At 42.6% G+C, this 26012-nt stretch overlaps 1 pseudogene; it reads right to left on the reverse strand.

The window, feature by feature from the left end:
• Window positions 1-8017: 8017 nt before the first annotated feature.
• Window positions 8018-21669, reverse strand: LOC144373986 (single-minded homolog 1-like; annotated as a pseudogene).
• Window positions 21670-26012: the final 4343 nt, after the last annotated feature.

Here is a 26012-nt window from a genome sequence, read left to right on the forward strand (position 1 = left end):
AAGCCTATGAGCAATCAAGTAGGACACCATTTGTACTTATGCTTGTTTCTTTTTTCTGCAGGCACTGTCATTCATTTGGATAGTCCTCAAACTTGTCTCAGCACCTATCATATATAGTGCTCAATAAATCTTTTATGAATGCTTAAAGACACACTCATACTAAAAAAGTGAAGGAGGGGGATGGGGTTGTGGCTCAAAGGTAGAGTGCTCACCTAGCATGGGCAAGGCTCTGGGTTCAATCCTCAGCACCACATAAAAATAAAATAAAATAAAATAAAGGTATTGTGTCCAACTACAACTAAAAAATAAATATTTTTTTTAAAAAAAGTGAAGGAGGATCTACCAGTCCCTTCCAGACACATCAGAATGACTTCTTTTTTTTTTATTCTTGGATAAATACCTCTCTCCCTAAGGCTCATGCTTTCCTTCCTTCAGCCCAATACCAACACATATCTATCGTGTGCTTACTGCAGACTAAAAATTATTTGATTTAATGTCACTAAAATAACCAATAACAATCAACATTTACTCAATGCTACTTTGTGGGAATCACAGTGCCATTATCTCATTTAAAGTTCACAATGACTCTCTGAAGTAGACTCTATTCTACCTGAATTTGCAGATTAAAAAAGAATAAGGAAATTAAGCCAATTACCCACAGGCATAGAGCTAGTGAGCGGTAGTACTGGGAGTAGTCAGCAGAGTCTAATATGCTATGTTACATAATAAAAATATGCACTAATATATTATTTCATAACACATTTTTAAAATATCTTCTAATACAACCCTATGTGTTTTAGGACTTGAAACACCCAACTTAGAAGCCTAGGGGGTAGATGGGCATCATGGAGCACACCTGTAATCCCCACTAGTCTGAAGCCTAAAGCAGGAGGACTGCAAGATGAAGGCCAGCCTAGAACTCAAGTTTTTGAGACCCTGTCTCAAAACACTTTTTAAAAAGAGGTGGGTATTCAGGGGGTAGGGTGATTACCTAGCATGTCGGAGACCCTGGATACAATCCTCAGGATCTCTACCACCCCCCCCCCAAAAAAAATAAATTAAAAGAAACCTAGAAGTTAGACTGCATCATGTTCTAACAGCAGCAGAATTATAATGTCAAAGAAGGCCCTTTGGCCCTGCAAATCTTAAACAAATCATAGAGAGACTTTGCACCTCCCTGGCCTCCAATCTGCTATTTGATGACCTACTCTGTATCTTACACTTTCTTTCTAAAGATAATTTTTAAAATACAAGAATCCTACATGTAGAAGTACTGTTCAATGTGTTTAATATTCAATTTAGAATACTGGTATCCATAAAATCTTTAAAAACTGTGTTTTATGCATAGGTGCTAAAAATATTTTATTACTAAAGCCAGGTCAACATGTTGAAGATATATCAGTAATAATTTGAGAAAGACAAAGGTTTGGGGGAAAGCAGTTTCCAGTTATGATGAAACATGCTCAGTTCCAACAAAACAGTTCAGAGTAAAGAAGGTAATGAAGGAAAGAAAACCTCAGTTAGACAAGAATAGCAAGACAATCGCTATTTGCATGTGATTTTCAGAGTGACACTGTTACAAGAGTGACTACTGGGAAAAGAATATGTGACAATGATCACAGGTAACTTGCTTATGTCAAAAATCCAATCCTCAAAATCCCATCCTTTTCCTGACAGCTCCACTCTCACTTTTAGCTCCTTTGAATTATGTGCCTTCAGCAAATAGTGTAAACTAACCATATAATTTCTGACTTGTTTCTTTTCCCCTGTATTCTTAGGTATTTCAAGGACTCTCTTCTATTTTGCCCACTAAAGTGTAACTGGTCTTGAGTTGTCCAGATTTCTGCTTCACATATCTATGCAATTAATCATTGCAACCTGCCACATTCTGCCAAATAGTGGTGATACAGCCATGTGCTGGCAATGCAGAACAATGAGGAACACACAAAAGGCCTCAGCATACACCATAAGAAAGGCCAGTGTTTCATGTTTTATGCACTTTGCATTATACTTAGTAACATTAACAAGATCAACAAAACACTGGTTCCAACTAAATTAGAGATTTGGTAGAAGCTGTTTCTTAGAAACTTCTTTTTCCCTAGGAAAGTAGCCTGTGTAAAGCAGTTTCAACATCCCTGGAACAAAGAAGGCACTTGGGAAATTCTGGTTGACCCTCCCTCCAAGCAGAAATCTCTGCTTCCTTTAGAGCACATGATGATAAGAGCAAAGCACAGGGTGAGCCCATCCAACTGCAGAAGTCACCACACACACAGAGCACAATGCTCAGAGGGCTGGGAGTCAAGAGACTGCAGAAAAGAGAGGAAATAAAACCTACATTTTTTGGATGTGAGGATTTAAAATTCACATTCATGAGGGAACTACTCTTTTTTTTCCAAAAGCATTTTAATTGACATCACAAAATTCAAAAAAGCTAATAATAGCTCTTGGAGCCAAATACTTTTCTAGCTACTCCTCTATTATCTCTTGTAGTCCTCTGTAAATCTCTAAAAGGTGGGAACAAGTGTCTACTTTCACAAAAGGAAAAACAAGGGTTAAAGGGGTAGCATGACCTACTTAAGATCTCACAGTTATTATGGAACAGTTTTGATTCCCATCCAGACCCACCTGATGCCAAGACCCATGGCTACCCTGCCTGGTTGCTTAGAATGATATAGGGACTTTACAACCAACAAAATCACAAGCTCACTGCAATATCATCTCCTTGAGCAAAATTCATAGATGGCAAACAGATGGGCTAGGCTCAGAAAGACACAAAAACATGAATCCTCTACAAATAGGAAGTCACCACACATCCTTCTCAGCTCTGTCATCACCATGGACAATCACTCTCCATGGCCTGAGATAGGAGAAAGGGAACTGAGGTTGGGGCAGTCTCTCCTTAAAGCAAGGTGCAACATTAATGCTCCATTGATAGGGATTCAGGTATTCCAATTTGTCTAAACTCCAGACAATCTTTATTTGTATGGCACTTATGCATAGATACGAGCACTTTAACTCAGAGAATTTTTAATCACCATTTAATCATCTGGAAAGACATCACAAACCAATTAGAACAGAGAGGTAAGCACCAGATAAAGGGAAAGCAATAGCAGTAAATATAATTTACTAAAATTATAAAGATAGACATATCCTCCCCCATTAAACACGCACATACCGTGAACCAAACATAACAGCATTCCTCAAATGAGTAGACTAAGTAGGAAACAAAGACATGCTTTTGGGGGTTCAAGTAAAGCCTTCCTTGAATTTCTCCACCTATATACAATACTTGCATGAGTCCCTGCCTTCAAATAAGGCAATGATCCATGTCTTCCCATGATGTGACTCAAAGAAGACAACACTTTTCTCCCAAAAGCTAGACTCCAAGAAAACCAGAAGAGGGTGGGAAGGCAGGTCATTGAGCACATACCAAGCAGCCAACACCTAGGAACTAACAGGATGGTTCTGTGAGTCACTAGGTTAAGGCAACAACAAAGGAAAGACTGGAGGTCAGAATGGCCTGGGGAAAAGGAAGCAGCCAGGAAGTGGCCATGCCAAGGGGCCAGAGGATGGCACAGCAGCCCAGAGAATGCTGGAGAGTTCTCCATTCCAGTTCTTCAATAGAACCCCTAGAGGAGAATGGCAGCTATCATCAAATCTTCCCCATTTCCCCCAAAGGCAGAAAAGAGTCAACACACACACACACACACACACACACACACACACAAACACACACACCATCTAGGAAATACCCCACTGCCACAACAGGTAAATCATGTCAAATCTGACAAAAAAGGATGACTTCTCTTACTAATCCACATATGTGTGTGTGTGTGTGTGTGTGTGTGTGTGTGTGTGTGTGTGTGTGTTTGGCTTCTGGGGATTTAACTAAAAGGAGCTTTACAACTGATATAAAACTAGAGAGTTCTTTTTTATTTATAATTTTAAGACAGGGTCTTGCTAAGTTGCTGAAAGTCTAACAAATTTCTAAGGCTGACCTTGAACATGTAATCCTCCTGCCTCACCTCCTGAGTCACTGAAATTATCAGCTTATACCATGCCACTCAACTGAAAATGATATATTCTTAATTGAATATAATGGAGAAGACATCACTGCTACATCTTAGCTAGTGAAATGTATACACTAAGCAGCAACACAGAGGTAGCTTTTCAAATCTTGAATTCAGGTCAAAGCTTATCTTGAAGCTGGATAAGCTGAACACTACAGGCTTTATTCATTTAAATCCATTCCTCTCTCCCTGACTTGTTCCTCTCCGAAACCACAAACCTCTCATTCTCATACACAGAGAAGGACAGGATGCCACAGTTGACACAAAATCCTTTAATTCTGGCTTTAGGAGGATGAGAGATTTGAAGGTAGGTGAGTCAATGGGCATAAAGCGATAATTAGGGAAAAGAAATGAGTTCAATGTTCTATTACACAGTAGGGTAGAATAATGTAACCTATTTCAAAACAGGATTTTGGGGCTGGGGTTGTGATTTAGTGGTAGAGTGCTTGCCTAGCATGTGTGAAGCACTGGGTTTGAGCCTCAGCACCACATAAAAAATAAATGAAATGAAAATATTGTGTCCATGTATAACTAAAAATATTTTAAAACAAAAAAATAAAAGAATTCAAGTGGTCTTAGCAAAAAGAAATCATGACTGAGGTAAAAAATATGCTAATTACCCCAATTCAATTATTTCATAACATGTACTAAAGCAACACACTATAGCCATAAATACAACAGTACAATTATATGCTAATAAACATTTTTATAATGTTCTGGTTTCATCACTTACTCATCATCTCTGAGCCTCAGTTTCCTCACCTAGAAAATAAGAAGTGTGATTTCTCTAAACCAAACATCACGCAGAGTGTTCAAGAAACAAATTAGGCGATAGTACTTTGAAAGAAATACGCAGTCAGTGAATGCTTTTTAAAATATTCAAAGTTTATAAGCTTATAAAAGATGAATTCTAAACCAAATAAATATACATTATTTTGCTAATAAATTATAATAAAGACTATATGAAGGATAAGATTAAATTGAGTAATGGTAGTGTGAATATCAAAAGGGATTAAATATCCCAACTCTTCAGTTTAATAAAATGTTTGGTATTTAAAAAATTACTATTAATACCAATGTGTCTCCAATTTGTTTTGGTAATCATAAAGGTACATAAAAGACCATCTGAAAATGACAACTAGAACTTGGCTATTCAATATTATCATAGTAAAGATTAAACACAATTGTGAATCAAATCTAATTTGTTGGTATACATTAGGGTACAATATTTTTGTAGTTCTAGAAATTAATGTTATTTTGAATTGCCAAAAAGATTATTAAACTTATGCAATGAGTTCTCCATAGATCTGAGGAATGAAAGTAAATTATTTTATATTTGCTGTAACTTGGGAAGTCAAAATGTGCTTCATCTGACATCACTTATAATATAAAAGAGTGGTTTTGCTAACAGCAAAATAAAATTTATTTTGATAATTATATATAATTATTAACTCAGTCTTAAGAAGCATGTCCTAAAATTTACTACTAATGACAATATCATTGCCCTTTAAATAAATTCTAACAAATTTGAATTTGAGCACCCCAGTGAATTTAACACCAGTTATGTATTTAAAGAACAAACCAGTACGAGCATATTTTATGTTTGCTTCTTTAAAGAGGTTTATAAAGTTTTATAACCACAGAATATGCTAACATTTAAAAATTCTAATTGTGAAAAACACGTTTTTCATAATGGTTAACTGTGAGAACATGTAATAGTATTAAAACAAGAATAAAAAAATATGGGGCCATTATCATGTGGGCCCTTTCTCCCTTTGATATAAGGAAGGATGTTTCTCTGGCATTTGCCCTAACTGTTTGAGAGAGAGAATTTTTTAAATATTTATTTTTTAGTTTTTGGCATACACAACATCTTTGTTTGTATGTGGTGCGAGGATTGAACTCGGGGTGCACACATACCAGGCAAGTGCGCTACTGCTTGAGCCACATCCCCAGCCCTGTTCTACAAATTTAAAGGAGGTATTTAGAAAACAACAAGCATGGTATATAACACTAATAAGTATTTTTTTTCTATCTGTTCTACTTTTAGTAGCACAGTAATAGAAATTTTAACATGGAAAACTTATTTTTTCCTCCTACATGCTCTGTAAATCACTTTAAATGTAAAACATCATGTGAGATTTTCCACTAAAGCAGTGTTTCATCTAAACAGATTAAATAAGCAGAAAAGCTCTCCTTACCAACAAAAAGTGGTTTAAAATATTAAATCTGTCTGATTACACAATTACAAATTACTCACTAAATCTACTTTCTTACTTTCCAAGTACAATATCAAAATAGTACTTACTTATAATTCTCATTAGAATTCTAGTTTAAAATATATTAATATTTAGGACTACCTTCTACAGAAGTCCCCTCACAGAATATCATATATCAATCAAACTTATTGAGGTCATACACCAATGAGTACTTGATGGATATTAGTGGCAGATTGTTTCTAATGTCATCAGTAAACTAGCTCTCATCTGTATTTTTTGCAAGCTTCTACACACAGTAATTTTGAATACTATAAATATGTCATCATAAATGATACAGTGACTAGACAGGAGAATGCTATGTAAGTAGAAAGTACCATGATGTCTCTGGCTTACTTTAGAATTATTTAGCAGGGAAAAATAAACATAAAATAGATATACATATAGGTAGAGACAAAATAAATACAGCCAACATTAACATTTGTTGAAACTAGATGATACGTACATGGATATTCATTGTACTAGACTAACCACAGGCACCCACCAGAGGACTGAGTGTGTGTGTAATGCTTGTGATGTCTCAGACATACAAAGCACTTTGTTAAAGAATGTCCATTTCCTTTCCATGGTAAGTAGACATAATTTTTCACCCTCTAATACTTCTATTGCTCAGAGTGGCTTATGTTATGAGTTATGCATTGCCATTTTCTCTTGTTTATTTTAATAATATGAAAAATTACATTCATAAAATAAATGGTTTTGTTTCATGATACCCCAAAAAGTGTAAATTTTTCACTCTATATTGAAGTACAGTTTTCTTGCTATTGCAAAAATCTAATAATATTTAACACTATTTACTAAAATGAGAGTCTTCTTAATAACAAGCTATTATTCTTGAATACTGAAACATCACCTACACCAAATTCATTTTGTAAGTCTATTGAATTTACTTTTCTTATTAAACTGGGCACCGAGCAAATAGTTTTAATGCAAGCATAATATTTCCAACTACTACATTTTTAATTTGGCAATCTAAAACAATGTGGAATGAATCCAATTCTCATTGATTGGATTCCAAAAAGCACCCTTAACCCACCACAAAGACAAAACAGCATTTTTACTATCTGGTGTCAACGCTCTCAAGTAGAGAAATTCTGAGGTCCCCTAAAAATCACAAGAATTTCAATGTCTAAAAAACCAAACTGCATACACAAAAGGCTCTTTATAAAGGCTTCAACCCTAAGCAATTCTACTTTCACAAACATTATACAGAACATAACATACTTTCCTCAGGAAGTGCACACCCCACCATGTGATCAGACTGAAGGGCCACACCAGCAACCAGAAAGAATTATGGTTTCTAATAAGAATAGATTGAAAAGATGCTGCTGCAGCTTCCCAATGGGTTGCACCCACAGATGGCACCCAGAGCTTAGCTCCTCACCTGTGAAGTTGTCAGGACCAGGAGGGGTGCCCCACTAAGAGTTACAGCTTATGATTGGCTTTCTTGTCAGTCTCGGTTTTTGTACACAACTTCAGTGATGTTTCCAGGTGGTGAAGCATAACAATGGAAGATATTTCGACTAGAAGCGCCCCTTTCACCAGTGCTAGGATGGGTGTAAGGTAGAGAAACAAGATGAGGCCCAGTGTGCCAGCTGGCCATCCCTGGGGCTCACACACCACCAGGGCCATTACCAGGATGAGGGTTTCCGTCAGTCGGTTTGCATGTGCTTAGGTTCCCACTCCCCACCACCCTGGGGAGCCACCAAGGTTGTTTGGGTACAGAGCACAGTGTTCCTTACACAGGTGGTAAGCGCAGCGCAGATGGAAAGTGTCGCAGCCATGCACCTGGTGGCACAAGGTCTTCTCCATCAGGTCCTGAGATTCATACCCCATCAGCTCCGCCACCCTGTGGAGAGGATTTTGGGTGGGCTGGGTGCCCCGGTGCCCTCAACTCCCGACCAAACACAGTTCCAGACCTGGGTGCCCGCCCTCAGTTGCAGAACCTGGTTCGTTGCCTCATCTGCAGAATGGGTCATTCAGATCAAGGGGAATCTGTCCCTGACTAAGAAGGGTTGCATTACACTAGAAACAGCCATTTTTGGTCCTGCCCACCCACCCGGAGTCCAGAAAGATGAGCTTCATGTCCAGGCTGGCTCGAAACATGAACATGTTACTGTGCAGCTTGATCTCCGTGACAGTGCTAGGAGGCAGCGAGTGACCCACAGCCACCAGGCCCACATTCTGGTAACAGCCGTCAAAGGGGGACATGTCCAAGCTGTATTTGCCGATCTTCAGGGAGCCACTGCAGTGACTGACCTGTGGCAGAGTGGGAGGGCGAAGGACTCAGCCCCACTCAGGAAGAGCCCCAGAAAGATGAGGAGGGGGTTGAAACATGTGGAAACTACTCAGCCAGAAATATTGTCTGGGCCATGCCCTTCTGGGAAGGGGCCCAAAGTGAGAGGACTCTAAAGTATCTCAAGAGAGTGACTGCAGGTACAACTGAACTCACTTGGGAGCTTGTAAAAATGAAGATGCCTAGACCTCCACCAACCCTAACGGTCTTAGGATGTTCAATCGCATTCAACCTGAGAACCACAGCTTTGAGCTGAAGCTTTGATTCTTAACTTCTTTGGAGGTCCAAATCTGGCGCTCGGCTTAAACTCCTAGGAATCCACCAAGGGTTCCTCACCACTTCAGAGGTTTTCAGGATTCTTCAGACCCATCTCTGAGAGGCCCATGACTGTGGAGTACTAGGCCAGTCAGACCCAGTCTTTAAGCTTCATTTCCAGTAGTTCATACAGTTCGGGGACCAATAGAGCATCTGGACCCGCTGCTCTTTGAAACAAAGGTACTACATATGGCTCACACAGGACTGTCCCTGATGTGGAAATGACCCTCAGACACTGCAGATGCCTTGGGTCCCCGCGCCATCCAAAACACCCAACCACTGCTGGGTGTCAATCTTTCACCTCAGCCACTTACCTTGTAGTCCCGCAGGTGAGGCCAGCGTTCCGCTTGGCTAAGACACTCTTCATCCTCAGGAAGAAGGAGCGCTCGATCTCGTGCTCTGAGAGAGAGAGAGAGAGAGAGAGGAGCAGAGGGAAGATCAGGACATGAGACATGCGACTGAGTGGCTCCAGCCACGACAAACTTGGGGAAAACCACAAACTGAGCGCCATGTGCTTAAGCATCGCAGACAAGTGTCTGCCTTACACTGTACAAAGTGACGGTGGTAGGGTGGGTGGGCGGTGGGCACTGCGGTCATCTCGTCGTGGTCAGAAGGGTGGATGTATTCAAAAATGCTGTTTCTGGTCAGCTCTATTTGTAAAGACAAGAGTATCATCACCTGTGCAGTAATAGAATGTCCCATGGAGAAGCTGAAAACTTGGTGTGTGGGGGGGTCTGTTGGGCCATGAAAACAGGAGCCAGCAATTGGCCCTGAGTTCTGATTTCATTTCTCCCCTTGCTACCTATTGCATCCTATGTACACCTCAGCTCCCTTATCTGTGAGATAATAACTAGTAGTCGTTATAGTAGTAGTAGTAGTAGTAGTAGCAGGAGCTCTGGTAAAGAGTATCTTACCAGAAAAAAATAAGTATCTGGCTTATTGTAAAGCCTCAAAAAAGTAGCAATTGCCTGGGCTTTGGGTGGAAACTAATGGATAAGGGAAGTCTAGGAATGAGAAGATCCAGACCTGTTTAATGAATCCCTCCATCAGCTGAGAAGTCTCTAGCCCAGAAATGCAGACATCAAAGGATTGGGGAAGCCCCACCCTCCTGCTTCCAACTCTGGCTGTAAACACTGCAGGATGGAAGTGTAGACCATTCACTACCTGAGAAAGACCCAGGTGAACTGAGGCTGTCTCTGATATGTACATGATCTTCCCATCTGGGGCCCCCACAAAGATGAAGCCGTCCAGGGTCTGGGAGGCAGAAATAGAGTGAAGGGAGAGGCTTCTGGGCCATCTGTTGAAATGCAGGGGTGGGGAAAGGCAAAAGTTAGAAACATTCAGACACAAATGCAGAGAGATAGAAAAGAGAGAGACTGTTGGGAAACAGGACATAGAACCAGTCACAAGAGGCCCTCCTTTTTTTTTCATTCATTCCAATTTTGTAAGCATCTGAAGCATTTAACACACTAGAAGATATCCAGAGGAAGTTGTGGACAATGCTCATGTTGCATAGGCTCAGGATTTACCAAAGGGGACAAAGAAAACATGTTTGTAATAGACATGAACACAAATTCTGGAGATAAATCACAGAAGTAGATTAGGTTCTACTGAAAGAACCAGAGGTTTTCTGTGTCAGGCTTGAAGGGCTCTGTAGGGATGTTGTTAGATCATGAAAAGAATAATAGCAGTGTTTGGGAAAGATCCGATCCCTACTGCACTGGTCAACATGGACGAACCTAGAGTCTGAAATCTATAGAGACAATTAAGCTGGTCAATGGCACTAGAAAGTGTACAGGAAAGGGGGATTTAGGAGATGAGAGAAGGGGAGTCAAAGATGCCTTACAGGAGCTGATGTTTGAGCAGAACTTTGGAAAGGGAGGTTGGGCTAGAGAAGGGAAGAAGAACATCCTAGGCAGAAGGGATAATGTGGCAAAGGCAGGGACTTTGCGGGAGGATGAATCTGATGTATTCTGAAGTGATGTGCTTGGTGTACTACAGGTGGAGCTGAAAAAGTACACCCACAATGAATTTTTGAAATGTGGAATGTCAATTTGAGGAATCTGAAGTTGTTCTTATAGATATATAGGATTCCAACAGAGGTTTTCTAAGCAGGAAAATAACATACTTAAATATATTATTTTAATCTTGGAAATGACCTACAGAAGGAAGGAAGGAATGGGGGTGAAGAGGTCGGAACAGATAGCTGTAGCAGAGATGGGTCAAGTCTGAAACTGAGTGATCACAAAAGAGATGAAGAAAGATGAGAATCTTTGCCTCTGAGCTGTAGCCCCAGCCCTGAGCCCCCTATTTTGTAGGATGAACAAGTTGAGGGAGGATAAAAAAATGGGCATCTAATTCTTAATGTCAAAATGTGGTGGGGCCTTTGTAGAGCCTAATGGGTAGAAGAGCTGACAGACTGCAGGGATGTTGGAGCAAATGGGGAAGGGAGTGAGCCACTGAAATAAGGAATGGAAGTCAATCCTACCAGAAGTTTGGGGTAAAAAAAGAAGAGATATTGGGTAAGAGCTAGGAGGGGTGAGGGATTGTCTAGGGGTTTCATTTTCTTGTTTATATTGCCAGAAGAGATTGGCTGGGATTATGGTAAAATGGGGGGACAGCTGAGAGACATCTGATGAAAGGTGTTGAAATGAAGGGAATTACAGCACCTTTTCTAGATAAATTCAAAAGTATGGAAGCCAGGCCAGCAAAAAAAAAGCTCATACCCTTTTTTCTTTGTTCAGTGCAACTAAAATCTCTTGTTTCTTGAGGGAAAAGAGTATGGGTACTAGTAGAACATGAAGGCTGTGGGACCCTGCGGAGAGATTATGTTCATTCGGGTCCTGGAGGAAGAATTGAGGGCTTCCCTTAAACTTCTTAGGTTCCAAGCTACCACTTCCAGTGGACTTGAATAATAATAAAGAGGGTGTGTGGTAGGGGACAAGTGTCAAACCTAAAAATACCATCGGGAGTTTTATTATTTAAAATATTTGTTCTGTGACTTAGGCCGGCAACAGACAATTTTAAACCGTGTGCACTGCAAACAACAATGTAATCGGCACCTCACATGGGTTCAACTCATTACCTGGGGGTGTGTATGTGTGGAATCCAGAGCCTGGCCTGGCCTGGGGCCAGGGGGAGTCTGGGAACTATGAGGAAGAGATGAAATGAGTTGCAGACCCAGCTGGAACCCCAAAATGTAGGTTAAAGCACAGATGGGCACTTCTACCAGATTCCTATTATTTCCTTGGGAAATCCTTTATTTCAGATGGTTCTGCGGCTCTATCTTGGCAGCTTGGCCCTGGGCTTCCAGTGCCAGTGGACGGAGAGATGACAAAAGATGCCCCCTGCCTTGGTCTCAGCACCCTGATGGAGCCTTGCTGGGCTGTTTTCCACACCCCAAGCCTTGGTTGCCACTTGCCTCCCTCTCAGCCTGGAGAGTCACCCTTCGCCCATCCTCGCCTAGGTAAAAGCTTTAGTTCTAATTTGGAGATGCTGTTAGGCTGAGAGAGCCATGTCCAGAATGGATCTTTACATTTTACTTTTTAGTTAGTTAGTTTTTAAGAAAGCAGAGGCCCATCCAGGAAACCAGGACCTGGAAGGATGTGAGCCACTGGGAGACGTGTGTCCTACCTGGAGGATATGGGAGCCCAGTTCGTGGCCAACGTGGTCCAGGGGGCTGGTCCGACTTGAGTTGCCCCCTGCCTCACCAAGCCCTGGGAAGAAATAGAAACAAACTTTAGTATCAGAATCCCAGCCCGAGTGTCAGTTGGGGACCAGTTTGCATTTTTTGTGATTTGTTACCCATTAATGCAAGAAGCCCCTGATAATATTTCCCGTCCCCTCCACCCAACCTGCACAGTGGGAAAAGGTTATTCCAGAGAATAAATTTTGTCCCCTCCCTGGGTTCCGAACAGAGGCCAACCTCTGGCTCTGAGGGAACCAGGTGTCTCAGCTAGGAAGGCTCTCCTGGAGTGCTTTCCTGGCTGGACCTCAAGGGGCCTCTGCACTAGAGAAGCCCCCAACATTACACAACAGCGATCACTTTTGCGTAGGTTCACTAGGTTGTTTAAGGAAAGGAGAGACACTCATTTATTGCCCAAAGTTTTCATCATCGTCCTTACCAAGAGTCAGAGGATGTCCCCCCACATAGTGAACCTCTGCCCGCAACGTGGCCCCAAAAAACTGGCCAGGTTCATCTGGTCCCTGGCGTCCTCTGTGATTGGCTGCGTGACTTTCTAGACATTCTCCTCTCCTGGATCTGACTTTAATCGCCTTCGAAAAAATCCTTGAGCTTGCGGTTGACTTTCAGTCTGACGCTTACCAGCATCCCTTCCTAATCCTTCATCTTCCTTTTCCTTGTGAGCCCCAGCATTTCACACCCTAGTCCTGTCCCCTCCACCTCCAAAAAGGGGCAGGGGGACTTTCCTGAAGTCACTTACCCTGAGGTGCTAACAATTTCTTAGCAATATTTTCATTGCATTCTTGACATAGAAAGTAATTCCATTCTCTACTTGTCAGGTACCGTCTCCTATTAACAAGGACAGTCCATTCATCTCCTCTGTTACCAGGTTAAGATCTTTTGAGGCTTTGCCAGTTTTTATGGTGATGCCTAAAACAGCAAACCTTCAAGACTCTCATGGTTGATTTTTTAAAAATTAATAGTCTACTCTATTACCTGTGTACATAAAGAAATAAAAAGGCAGAAGAAACTTGGACAGAGCTATGTTGAATTTGTTATAGATAATATCTCTAACGGGGCTTGTGGAATGATATCATCTAGAGAGTGAAGTCCTTCCATTCTTACATCATTGTACAAGGTTTAACATGACATCTTTTTATTTTTTAGATGACCTTCTTCATTAGGGGAACATTCTTAAAATGTACGATGACAAAAACACTCTAAATGTGGCGCTGGGAAGAATCTTTCACAATAAATCAAGGAGTTAGGTTTTTTTTCAAGGTGTTGGCCAGGAGCTGCTTCCTAAGCAAGCAATCAAAATCCTGGCAAAGAGTAACACTGAATGCCCCTTAAGCTCAAATAGGGTCTTTCTGGGCGTTTGAACATATAACTAAATCTAAAGATTTCCCCACTGCTTGGTAAACACTGAGGTCCCTGCCTGCAAAGGGACTCCTGACAATCCCCCGTGCAGACTGACCCCTCCTGTCTTTTTAGCCCACCCCAACTTCCCTCCCCAGAGTGACTCCACTGCCCTGGTTTCTTTCCTTCTCTGGACCATTCCAGGAGGTCCTTGTCACAGTCACCTGTAAACACCCCTTCGTGTTGTCTCCTTCCACTTTGCTCCTCATGATTAAACCAATCTATTCTCCTTGATATCTGGCACCACATTTTCTTTTCTTTTAAGTCTCTGTTCAGACATTGCTACCCAGAAGAAGAGTCAGAAAGAGCTGACTGTGGAGGCTAACAGGGTAAAGGAAAAGGACCCTGCAGAGAGTGCCGAACTACATGGTTTGCCAACATATTATCAACCACCATAAACTACTGGGAGGGTCATCTGGCATCCCAGGTATTTCCCTGTTTCATGCTGATTGGTGGCTGCTAGGGTTGCTATGGATCCCCACCTAGCCTGACTGAGTCAGGGACACCTGGCACAGCAGATCTCTCCGGTTATTTGTAGATAAACAACTTAGCAGGGTGCGAATGTGCCTAGGAGAGCTCTGTGGGTTTTTCCAAGGACAAAGATTATGTCCCTTCCTTGGACAGGTTTTTCACTAAGTCTTCCTTGTGTGGGGAGACCGACTGAAGCCCCCAGAAGTGTTGGAAACCTGTGCATGGCCAACAAACGTCTTCAATGTGAAATTCTGTTGGTCTCCAGGAGCGCCTACCCTACCAAATGATCTGAAGATCTCCCGGGCTGGGCTGTTAGGGGTGGGGGTGGGACACTGGTCTAGGACTTGCAGCCACCCTCCACTGTTTCTGGTATTGGGTAACAGCCTTATTATTATGTCCTATGAGGGAAAATAAGACCTTTTAAAGGTCAATAAACAGCCCATCAGGGACAGGTTAACAGAGACCTCCCTCCCCCTCACTTATCCACTCTCCACCCACCCCCACCACCTTTTTAAGGAACCTTTTTGCTTTCACAAAGCATTGCCTTCTCTTTTGGTTTCCCTTGGAAATCTCCGTCACTCGGTTGAGTCTGGCTTAAGGTTTTATAAGGAACAGGCTACCCTCACCTGTCCGTCTTCCCTGACATAATACCAGGATGAACTCGCCCTTTGGGGTGCAGAGGACACTCCCCCAAGCCTGCATCAAGGGTCCTCCTTTCCAAAAGTCTCCAAGTGGGCCAGAGACCCCTCTCCATGGACCCCCTCCCTCTTGCGTTCAGTGTCGTGCTCTGGCACCCAATTTCAGTTGCGAGGGGGGAAGCTGAGATTTCCTTTCTGCACTTGACCTACTGCAGAAAATTTGCAAATCCTTTTGATTGTATGTTTAAAATGAGGAGGAAACCAGCTCCCTTGGCGGTGGGATTACAGTGGGAACAAGATCTAAAGATTCTCTTTTAATTCGGTGAGGCCAAGGGAACAGGGTTTTGCAAAGGAGAAAAGGAGCTCTGTGAGGGAGGCGATCACTAAATCGTTTTTTTAGACAAAAAGATTTTCCCCAGCTAAAGTGGCTGAAGACAAAAAAAAAAAAAAACATTATCTATTTTGGAAGATTTCCAAGATATGCCACATTAACCTTAGAAGACAAATTTTGCTTCTCCCAGGCCCCCCTCTTTCCTTCAAGTCTGGTTTATCATATTTACATAAGTAGCATTAGAAGGGATGTATCTATTATGGATCTAAAGGGCTAGCTCACATTTCACGTGAAAACCCCTGTAAGTTTCAAGGTTGCTTTACCCTTGGTTCAAGGTGCCATTTCCATTTAAATACCCCCTGACCCAAGGATTACCTCGATGGACTGACTGCATGGGTTTTGTAATTTTCTGAAAATGAGATTTTGATTTATAAAACAAGAAACCAATTAGTAACCAAATGAGGCTAAGTAGGTCCACTAAAATTGACCTAATCCCACAGGCACCATTTAGGCCCATTCTTGCCGAATGAATAATCTGCCTCAGTCTAGCTGTGCCCAAAGCATCATCCAGCTGTGTTATTGCAAGCAGCAAAAATAAATGGATTGAAGTTTTCCTTCCAAATGAATTTCATACCCTTGACAAAATACAGATTACAGACCCTGCATCATTGCTGCGTTCACTCTGACAGGAAGAGGTGGAAGGAAAGAGCGTGTTCTTTCTTGTATTCTGTATACCCTCTACTGCCTCAGAAATGCATGCTCCCTGTAGTTGTTCCTGGGACCACTATCTACTCGATGGATCAAGGTATGCCTTTCAGGCAAGAAGGGGATAAATGCATAAACTAGAGAAGCTGTCCCTCCTTTGGACGACCACCTAGAGACTGGGGCTGGGAAGACCCTGGAAGGCACAATTCCTAATGTTTAGTCCGAAGTCATTTGTCCAAGCTACCTGGGGTCAACTGCGACCAAGGGTGAGGGGGAGAAGGCTGGGCCAGGAAGGAAATCCCAAAGCCTATGTATCCTGCAGAGCCTGGGCATCATCACTGAACACAAATGCTAGAATTCCTCCACCACCTTGATACCACGCCACCTTGGTGTTGGGGTTTCCTGCGCCTCTGCAGCTGGACTCTCTGGGGAAGAGAGATGGAGATGGACACTTCCCATTGAGACAGACTCCTGGATCAGTCCTTGGGCAAAAGGTCGACTGGGGAATGGACATGCACCCTCTCCCTCCTCTAGTGCAGGGGCACTTCTAAGCCACCCGGCCTGTGTGACAGTGCTCCCTAGGGCATCAATGACCCTGCCCTGCCAGGCCTTGTCCTGCACCAGCTCCCCGGGGCCCCACAATGTATGACTCTCCTCTTTCTGCAATGCGTGTGCCCTGCCTTCCTTTGCCTGCCGCTCAGGGGCCAGAGACGCTCTGTGGCTGTGCCTGAGAAGCCACTAATGTTACTGCAAATGTGGGAATGGGGTGACTGGGCCACTGCAGAGAGAATGGGACTCACTGTGCCAACTTAATTGGCCTTGGACCTTCAGACCTTGATACAGGTGAAATGAACTTGAGACTGTGATATGGTAGCTGTCCCTAGCCTAGGCTGAGCCACAAAGGCACAGTAGTCGCCCACTGTGTGGGGAGACCTGAGGAGGAAAATTTGTTTCATTGTGGACATTCTTTTAGCATCCTCAGAACAGCAGGACCATTCCTAAATAATTGGGATTCCTCTTCCTAGCATAAAATTTAAATTTTTGTGGATCAAAGACTGGCAATGAATAACCCACTAAAATCATTAATATTATAAGAGTCTGAAACTTTTTTAAAAAACAAAAATTCCTGGATCTATAGAGAAATGCAGCATCAATCCGTGGCTTTGTATTCTGTGTCACCATTTGTCAGGAAAAGTTTCAAGCTACTGGGATTCCCTAGAACTGAAAAACAACTCTTGTATAAATCAGGTTTTTTACTCTGTAAGCTTAGTATTGTTTTAGCTTCAAGTACATGATCATACCTTATTTGAAATCATCACCATAGCTTTTTATACCTGTTTTTTTTAATATTTTTTCAGGTTATTATTTTTTGGTAGTTATCTGTCTCCTTAAGAAAAAAAAGTGTTCCTCCCACCCCAGTGGCTAGACCTACAATTTCTAGCAAATAAATCTGCCTTGCAAATAATCTGCACAAAATTTAGTTCTTCACTCCACATTTTAAATCAACATCAAAACTAGAATCAAACGGAGAAAATCAGTGTAGAGCATAAACTGTGCTTAAAGGCTTTTAAATGAGAAAAACTTCTGTAAGAAAATAAACATGGAAACTTAATGGTCAATCATTTCCTTGAGCAGAAAGAAAAACAGTCTTGAATCACCGATGCACGTGGGAAATGGGCGCCGCTTTCTTTTCTTAAGTTTTCTGCTTCAAAAAATATAATACAATTAGGGATTTCAATCTAGAGATGAATATTATAGAAAGGGTCTGTGGAGGTTTGCTTATTCATACTCTCTTTCCTGAACACTCACTCATTTCAATTGTGATTATTTTTATTTTCTAAAGAGGTTTTGACAATGAAATGGTAGATATTACCAAGACGGAACAGCTATAGACTTGAAAACATATTTGATTCCTTCAAAGTTCATTCCACATGCCACTATGCCCAGTAAAATTGCATTATAGATGGATAATTAATATGTATTTCTTTTTAGTTGAATTTGTCCTATTTAGCACACAAACAAGGTCAAGACATCTCTTTTTTATCCTGTCTTTCCAGCTTTGATAGCACGTAAGATTTATATATTTCTACATGCCTCAATCTTTCCTTTTCTAGACTATTTAGAAAAGACTATTATCAGTCAGAAGATATGTGCTTTTAATGATGTCACAATAATGTTATCAGAATTTCTTTTTTACTTTACTTTTTTTTTACTATTAAATCTCAAATTCAACATAGAAATCTAATGTTTTATTCTTAATTATTTGGAATATCCATATCCCATCCTCTTTTCTCTATCATCCTCCCTTTATTAGTTTATTATTCTCTACTCAGGTAAAATAAGTTTAAAAGCTGAAACAGGCCACCAAATAAAAGCTAATAGACTCTTGAGTGAAAAATCACACTTAGCAAGGAAGATTGGAAATGAAATGATCTATATTTTAATTATTTTTCTCCTTTAAAAATAAGTATGGGGAATTTTATTTGTTCATTTAATTTATAGCTTTTTGCATTGTACAGTAATATAGTTGAATTTGATATGAACAAAAAAAAACAAATTTTACAATCTCATTATGCCTACAGCTATGTCACCAGATTTATAATTATTTGAGAGTGTCTTACAAGAATCTTTGTGTAATGGAATATTTACCATAATAATCCCCGACGTTTGCTCTTCAGTCCTATTGCATCCGAGATGACTCTGAGTCCCTTTATGTAAAACATGAATCCCAGGTAACTCTTTCCGACCACTGCGAAGACAACAGCATCAGAGCCTAAGAGATCTGTGGCTCCGCCATCACACCCTTGCCCCTATTCCGAGAAACTGCTGTGAAGGGGCCTCGGCGCCCTCGGCTTTCCTAGCAAGGATCAGTCATTTTTGTTTGTTTTTTAAGATACAAAGAAAGGAGCAGCGGGACTGAGCACCCTGCAAATAACGCTCGCCTTCCCTCACCCATGTCAGCCACGTTCTCCAGCCTACTGGGAACCTGCCCAAAAAAACAAAATACATATTTTTGAAGACCCTTAGAAGATCTTCAGCCTTGGGTCTCTGCACTGGCGCCCAGGCCAGGCACACGTCCCAGGAAAGCAAGTTTCAGCCAATCAGAATCCTCCACAGCTCTGCGGACAACGCCTTTGAGGCCCGACCTTGGCAGATCTGGAGCTGGGTCACCTCTGTAACATGGGTCTCAAGTCTGAGGGCTTCTCAACAAGTGGCACTGACTCATCAAGCCCCTCGGGGCTCCAGAAGGGAAGAGACCCAGCAGGGGAGGTAACCCTCGGGGTACTCAGCGCCAGGTTAACAGGTGGCACACTCACCGGCAGCCGCTTCGCAGGCGCCGGGGGACAGAAGCTTCCCATCCTAGCACCCCCAGCCTCAGAGCTGGAACGACGCTGGGCGGGCCTAGGGTGTCTTCTGCTTTACCTACCTTCAGTCCTGGAGGGCTGCAAAGGGTGCGAAGAGGCCCACCTCTTAATTGTACTCATGCCTATGGTCCAACTGAACAACTATGCCGGCCTCTCCGCTTCCCCGCTAGCAGAGAGGTGCAGAGCATTCCCTGGCTCCTGTCCCTTGATCATTAATTGGGGGAGGGGTACGTGACGGAAGCAGGAGGATGCCGGCTTTGGGACGAAAGAGGTGGTTTAAGAATCCTCCTCCTCGGTTGTTGCCAGTATTATTCCTAATTGGAAGCCCAAAGCGCCCCTCAGTAACTTCTTTACAGCTCAAGGCGCTTAGCTTCCACTTCACTCCCGGGCTCCCTTTCTCCCACCCTTTCTCAATGCCACTCACCAGTCTTCCCACCTCCTATTGGCCGGATGCGCCTGCGGGGCAGTGTTCATTGGCTAATGGAGCTGAGTGATGACAGGACGCCCCCACTGCCCCCAAGTGCCCCCGTCTGAGCTCCCAGTCCTACCACCCGCGGGGTCACCACAAACCTAATGAGACCAGGGTGCAGGGGTCCAGTTGCCAAGCTGCCATGGTCTTTCCGGGCCTCTGGGGCCTGCTGGGTGTTGTGCACGCCCAGTGCTATCCCTGCTCCCCTGGTTGGGTGTCTGAGCACTCAGCTTGACGCACCAGCGTAATGGTGCTGAGAGCACTTAGAGGTTGTGTGCTGCAACCCCCAGGCTGCAGAGGGCGGGCTTGGAGGCTGGGGCTGCCGGCAGGCAATACCGTTGCTTCCCGGACTGAGCAGTCTGCCCAAACGCTATTTTCTCTCCCATTTCTCTGAAACCAGAAGGACACCGAATTCATCACCAGAGGAAATAAATACAATGCCTGTCTTTACTCCCAAAGAAGAGCGTCTTTTTTGAAAGGCGTCGGATTTGTGGCTCATTTGCTCACTGTGGAAATCTCTGTTGGGGGAGTTTCTTCCTATGGCAAGCAGCAAATGGACACTAGGAGAAAAGAGGCTATATTTCAGGTCCAAATAGAATTAGAAGTGATTGACAGATATCTCACAACAACCCATTATCTTAAATATCAGCCGACTCTTTAGTTGGGTTTTGTTTCAAGAAATAAAAGCCCAACGTGAATATTCTTTACAGAAAGGATACAGTCTGCAAAATTGAACTTAAAATGTCTACAATTCCCCACTAGGAGCTTTTTAAAAGAACGCTCCCAAGTGTTGTTGCTGACAAATGATGGTTTAGATATCCTCTAATTTGGATTGCCCTTTCTTTCTGTCATCTGAGAAAAGACAACAGATAGCAAGTCCCAGAATTGGTTTCCTAATTTGAGAATATCTTGAAAATGCAGAATAAATTTCCTATAGGAAGCCAAGAGACTGGGTCAATTCAGGATGTATTTGTATGAATATACCTCCTCACTTGCAGAACCATAGACATATAGAGGAATTATTATCTGATTTAGTTAGATGTAAGTAGATCTATCCATATCTAACAAATATGCAGAATCTAGCAGTGTTCCTGCTTTCTACTGGATACAATTCAAACAAGTGGAATAAAAAAGAAAGTCATGTTTGGATTAGTAGTACTTTCAATTGAGCCCAGTATCTAATGTGTTGACAAAAGCACTGTTGGGCTGCTTCCCAACCAGACACATCAGAGGGACTGAACAGAAAGTATTAACAGGGCAGTAGAGGGAGCTAGGAAAAGGAAAAGCAACCTTGAGTTTATGGAGGACTGAATCAAGTAGGTAGGCTAAAATTCCCTTTGTATAGAATACAAATGTAGTAAATATGGGTGCATGTTCCTCACTTGGGTAGGCTCATTGTCTGGCAAGTTCCTACCCCCTTTGCTTTGAAATTCCTTCCAGTAAAGTCACTTACCTTGTGCGAACACCCCTCTCATTTTGAGATAGCTGGTCATGAGTGAGTCTGATTATGGAAGCTTTGTCCAGCTGAGAGGTGATAGCTGAGGGCAAAGGCAGTAATTCAGCAAGTTCATAAAACTCACTGTTTTCCTTCTCCCTCCTAGTCTGGGCAGCATTTTTGGACTTCTCTTTCATTGTGTCTCGTTCCCCCCTTCTTCTTACAACGTGAGCTCCACAGATTCATCCAAAACCAAAAATCAATTTTCAATTAGATATCATACTTGGCAAAAACATAAGACATACTTTAAATGAAGAGGCTGAAGTCTGCACCAGGGAATGCAGTGCTGGTAGTAAAAGGACAGCACAGAGAACAGAAAATATCTTCTTTGAAAAAGTGTACAATAGGAAAGTTGCTGATACACGGCAATTTGGGCAATCCTGAGGTTTCTAGTCTCATATGTTGTCAGGGCAACAGAGGAACCAACCTTTTCTTGTATTCAGTGCTGTGAACCCCATTCCTTGGACAATCTTTATCCTCCCGTTTATGGTGCTGATTGCTGCTGGAAAAAAAAATACTCTAGAGAGTGGTGTGTGCCATTCTACTGATGTTCAGAACACCTTTAAGAGTGTTTGTTTAAAAATACAGACATCTGCTATCTCCTTGCTGCTCAATGGCATAAGCTCTAAGTTGATGTCAGCTTTCTGGTGTTATTTTCACATCTGGGCAACACCTGGCAAAAAGGGGTCAAAGGTTGGGATAGTCAGAAAAGAGGGAAAGAACCAAACAGATTTTGTGGGTGTTTCAAAACTGGAACCAGCTAGTGGGCTGTAATCTAGAAGGAGGAGTCATTTCCCCAGTGGGTGTAGCCACTTGGAGACCTACTCTGGGCAGTACGCATCACCAAATGGTGTACAGTAGCAAGAGATGGTTAGGAAGATTGAGATGTTATGTGGTCTGGTCGCTTTTACACAAAATTCCAGAAATATCAGATAAGGTCAAGTCAGCTACTCCAGTAGCAGTAGCAATTGGAACCAGTGGGAGAGATTCAGAGGGCGTGAAAGAACCTTTCCTAGCTCTCCTCTTTCTGCCAGTGTGGACAGATATCAGGATAAGGTGGAGCCACCGGGCTAAGCAAAGCCACTTTAGGGTTAAGAAGCAGTTTTCTATTGTTCTAGACAGGATTCCAGTGAAGTCTGCGGCTGCTCTAAACCCTATCTCTTTTGCAAATAGCGTGCAGGTGTGGAAGTGCTTTTCCGGAGTCTGAAACCTGTACTCTGTAGGGACTCTGGTGGGCAGGAGCGTGTGGAGAGCCTGCATTTCCCCCCTTTTCATGCAGGGTGCGTTTTAAACGGAAGAAATGTAGTATTTTTTCCTCAGAAGCAAAAGGGGAAAAATCAGTTTTGAAGTTTTTACACCAAAGGCGGATGTTGTGGGCTGCCTAGCGGGTTACTCCAAGGCCCCAAGGTATCTCTTTTGTTGATGAACCCAGTAAAGGTCATTTAATAAACAAAGTGAACATAGGGCCCTGAGGTAACAGCCCCTCACTAAATCCTTGGAATACAACTGTGTGAGCCGTGTTTACCCAGAGAGTGAATCAGCACAGCGACATAACACCTGCTTTTCTAATCTCTGAACTCAGTTTGGAGCAAGGACTCTTTCACTTCCCCACCCGACCCAAGGACCCGACTTGGCACCCTCTTGGCAATCCCGCCCACCAGCCCCGCACGCATCTGCGCCTTGCCAGCCTGGGACGTGAACCCTGAATCAGAACTTCAGGTGCCTCCCACGTTTTCTGTGAGTTTGCCTTTGCCTCCAGCATGGGAAATTTTAAATAAGTTTCTTGAGACTAAGAGGCTAATCCTACCAACCTCTTTTCCAATATAAGAGGAAAGCAAAGAGATGGGCACAGCGAGCCACCCACACCAAACAGGGATCCTACAGAATCTAGGCCATCGCCTCCTTTGTATTAAAACTTAGCCCTGTGGTCCAGAGGTGGTCTACACTGCCCCTGGAGGAGACTCAATTAAGTGAGGAAAGTGATCCTGATCTATACAGACATCTCCCCCAACTAAGAAGGGCAAACAGACGAAAGGCAGCACGTTGTTTCCTGAGCCCCTTCCACATTTGGGGCTCCCTAGAATGCTGCCTTCGTGGAACCTGCTAGCAGCTGTGGCCCAGACACCTGGACATGCATAAGCCCAGGGCTCTGGTGGGGTGAGCTGTGAGCTCGCTGTGGCGGATTGGGAATCATGCCTGTGCCTGTGAAGTCTCCTGCACTGCATGTGTTCAGAAAGAAAAAGAGGGGGGCCCCCAAGAGCCGCCTGACCTTTTCGACATCAGGCCAACTCTGACTAGAGATGCTGTACCTTGTATTATAAAAGAAAAGGTCAATGCCAAGAGGAATTCCCAAAACAAACTGCCAAACTGGATTGTAGCACTGCGGCACAGACCTGGGCCCATTGCCGTTCCGATCCTGCTCCAGTATAGACCTCCGTCCTGTCTTCCTGTAATTACTCTCAGTTCCCAGCTCTCTGAACATTTTAATCAAAATAAGAGTGATTTCCAATGCTTTTCTTTTTAAAACTGCCAGAAAGACACACAGTGTCATCTTCTCATATCACATGTGCACAGATGCACAAAAAACACAGACATGGATTTTACTCAATGAGCAAGGTCAGAATGAGGGATATATTTATAATCAAGATGAAAAATTCAAAGGTGTCCACTTAAACATCTCCATATGATATATCCAAATGTTCACTCTTTACCACGGAAAAAGGAAATTTTATCCAGAAAACGTTAAGGTCTTAAGAAATAAATACTCACATGTTTCTTCCATGTATACAAGGTGGGTTTTTTGGTTTGCTTTGGTTTGGTTTGTTTTTGTGGTACTGGGGATGGGACTAAACAAGTTAATGTTAATCTTGTCCTTGACCCATTTTATTACCATAATTAGGATGTTGACAACTCTGTGAAGTTGTGATGTTGAAGCAGAAAGAAGGGATAAGCCTACCAGAAAAGAAAGGAAAAGAGGAAACAAAATAAAGGGGAAGTGGCCATTAATGCCTTAATGCCTTAAAATTACAGGAAATATTACTTCTTTGATCAGGAAGTTTTGAAAAGTATATTTTCTGCCAAAGAAAGAAAGAAACCACACACACACAAACATACACACACACACCCCCCACACACACAGAGAAAATAAAGCAACTTGAAAGATAAGAGGGGTGAATATAAGAAAGGATTCTGCACAGTTTCTCTAAATATTCTGAATAATATTATCCATCCAGATTTTCAAACCACATTCTAAAACATAACTTTTAATTGGTTACTGAAAAAATGAGTGCTTTAAAACATTTATTAGAAGTTGCAATAGCTACAAAGGAAAGTCTGAATCTGTTTATTCTGAAGAGGGAGTCAGGTGGGTTGCCTTCTGTTCCCAGAGAGGGCCATTTTTACAGTTTTTTTCCCTTTCAGAAACCAACTAAGAATGATGCGTGCACATAAGCCAGCAATTGTGGACCTAGGAACACAACAGAGATATTCAAACCTGATGATGAACATGGACTAACAACTTCAGGTTGAAAGATACTTTGATTCCTAAATTGTTTCTGGATTTCAGAGGAAACTACAATCTTGGTAAAACTGCCTATGGCGGGGGGACCTTGTTAATAGCCAAGAGGGACTGGGTAATGTCATTGGCCTGGGAAAGGCTGAAATCCCTGAGAATGGGCTGGATTCAGAGGGCAGGTGCCTATGTAACTTCAGGTCTTTAACACAAACTCTTCACAACCTTTGAGACCTTTTGGACTAGGTTTCTAGAGAATTTCTACCTCTGAGTCCCCTTCTCAGGACCCAGGTGGCAGTGCACCCCAAATTATGTCACAAACACCTAGCCCTGCACTCTTGAGGCAGAGTGAGTAAGGGATTCTGGTGAGGTAAATTCTTTAAATCCATAAACAGATTCTCTACTTCCAGACCTGGCTGATACTCAGGGTTACCTAGTACAGAGGTGGGAAAGGAAAGCAGCTTTTAAATATGGGCTGTGGGGGGCCTATCTGATTTAGGAATCAGAAATTCCTTTTGAACTCCCAAATTGGCATTCTGTAAGATGAGAGGCAAGGCGAATCTGATCACCAGGCAGCCACAAACATGGGTGGGAGCGGGAGTAAGGGTCCACTGATCCAGAGGCATAAGTGCATCTCCTGCAGCTCAGTAAGGGGGCAGGGATCTGCAGCAGTTTAGCAAGACTACCACACTGCAGGACTAAGGGCTTTGAATCTCCTGGCACAGAGCCAAAAGTAGCTGCTGCCTGCAATTGCTCTTGTGGTGTTGCCTCAGGACCCTGGGCCAGAGATCAAGTGCTTTAAGTCTAGGTAGCACATCCCTAGGTCCAGAAAGAAGTCCAGAGAATTCAGGACAAAACTAGGCACTGGTTCTTCTGTTGGTCCAAATTTGTTTTCCTAATTTTAAAAGAACATGTATGCATAAAGGATCCAAGGTATGTGTGGTATTGTGGCAGGGGAATAGTCCATAG

Source organism: Ictidomys tridecemlineatus, unplaced genomic scaffold, assembly GCF_052094955.1.
Source record: "Ictidomys tridecemlineatus isolate mIctTri1 unplaced genomic scaffold, mIctTri1.hap1 Scaffold_54, whole genome shotgun sequence".
NCBI lineage: Eukaryota > Metazoa > Chordata > Mammalia > Rodentia > Sciuridae > Ictidomys > Ictidomys tridecemlineatus.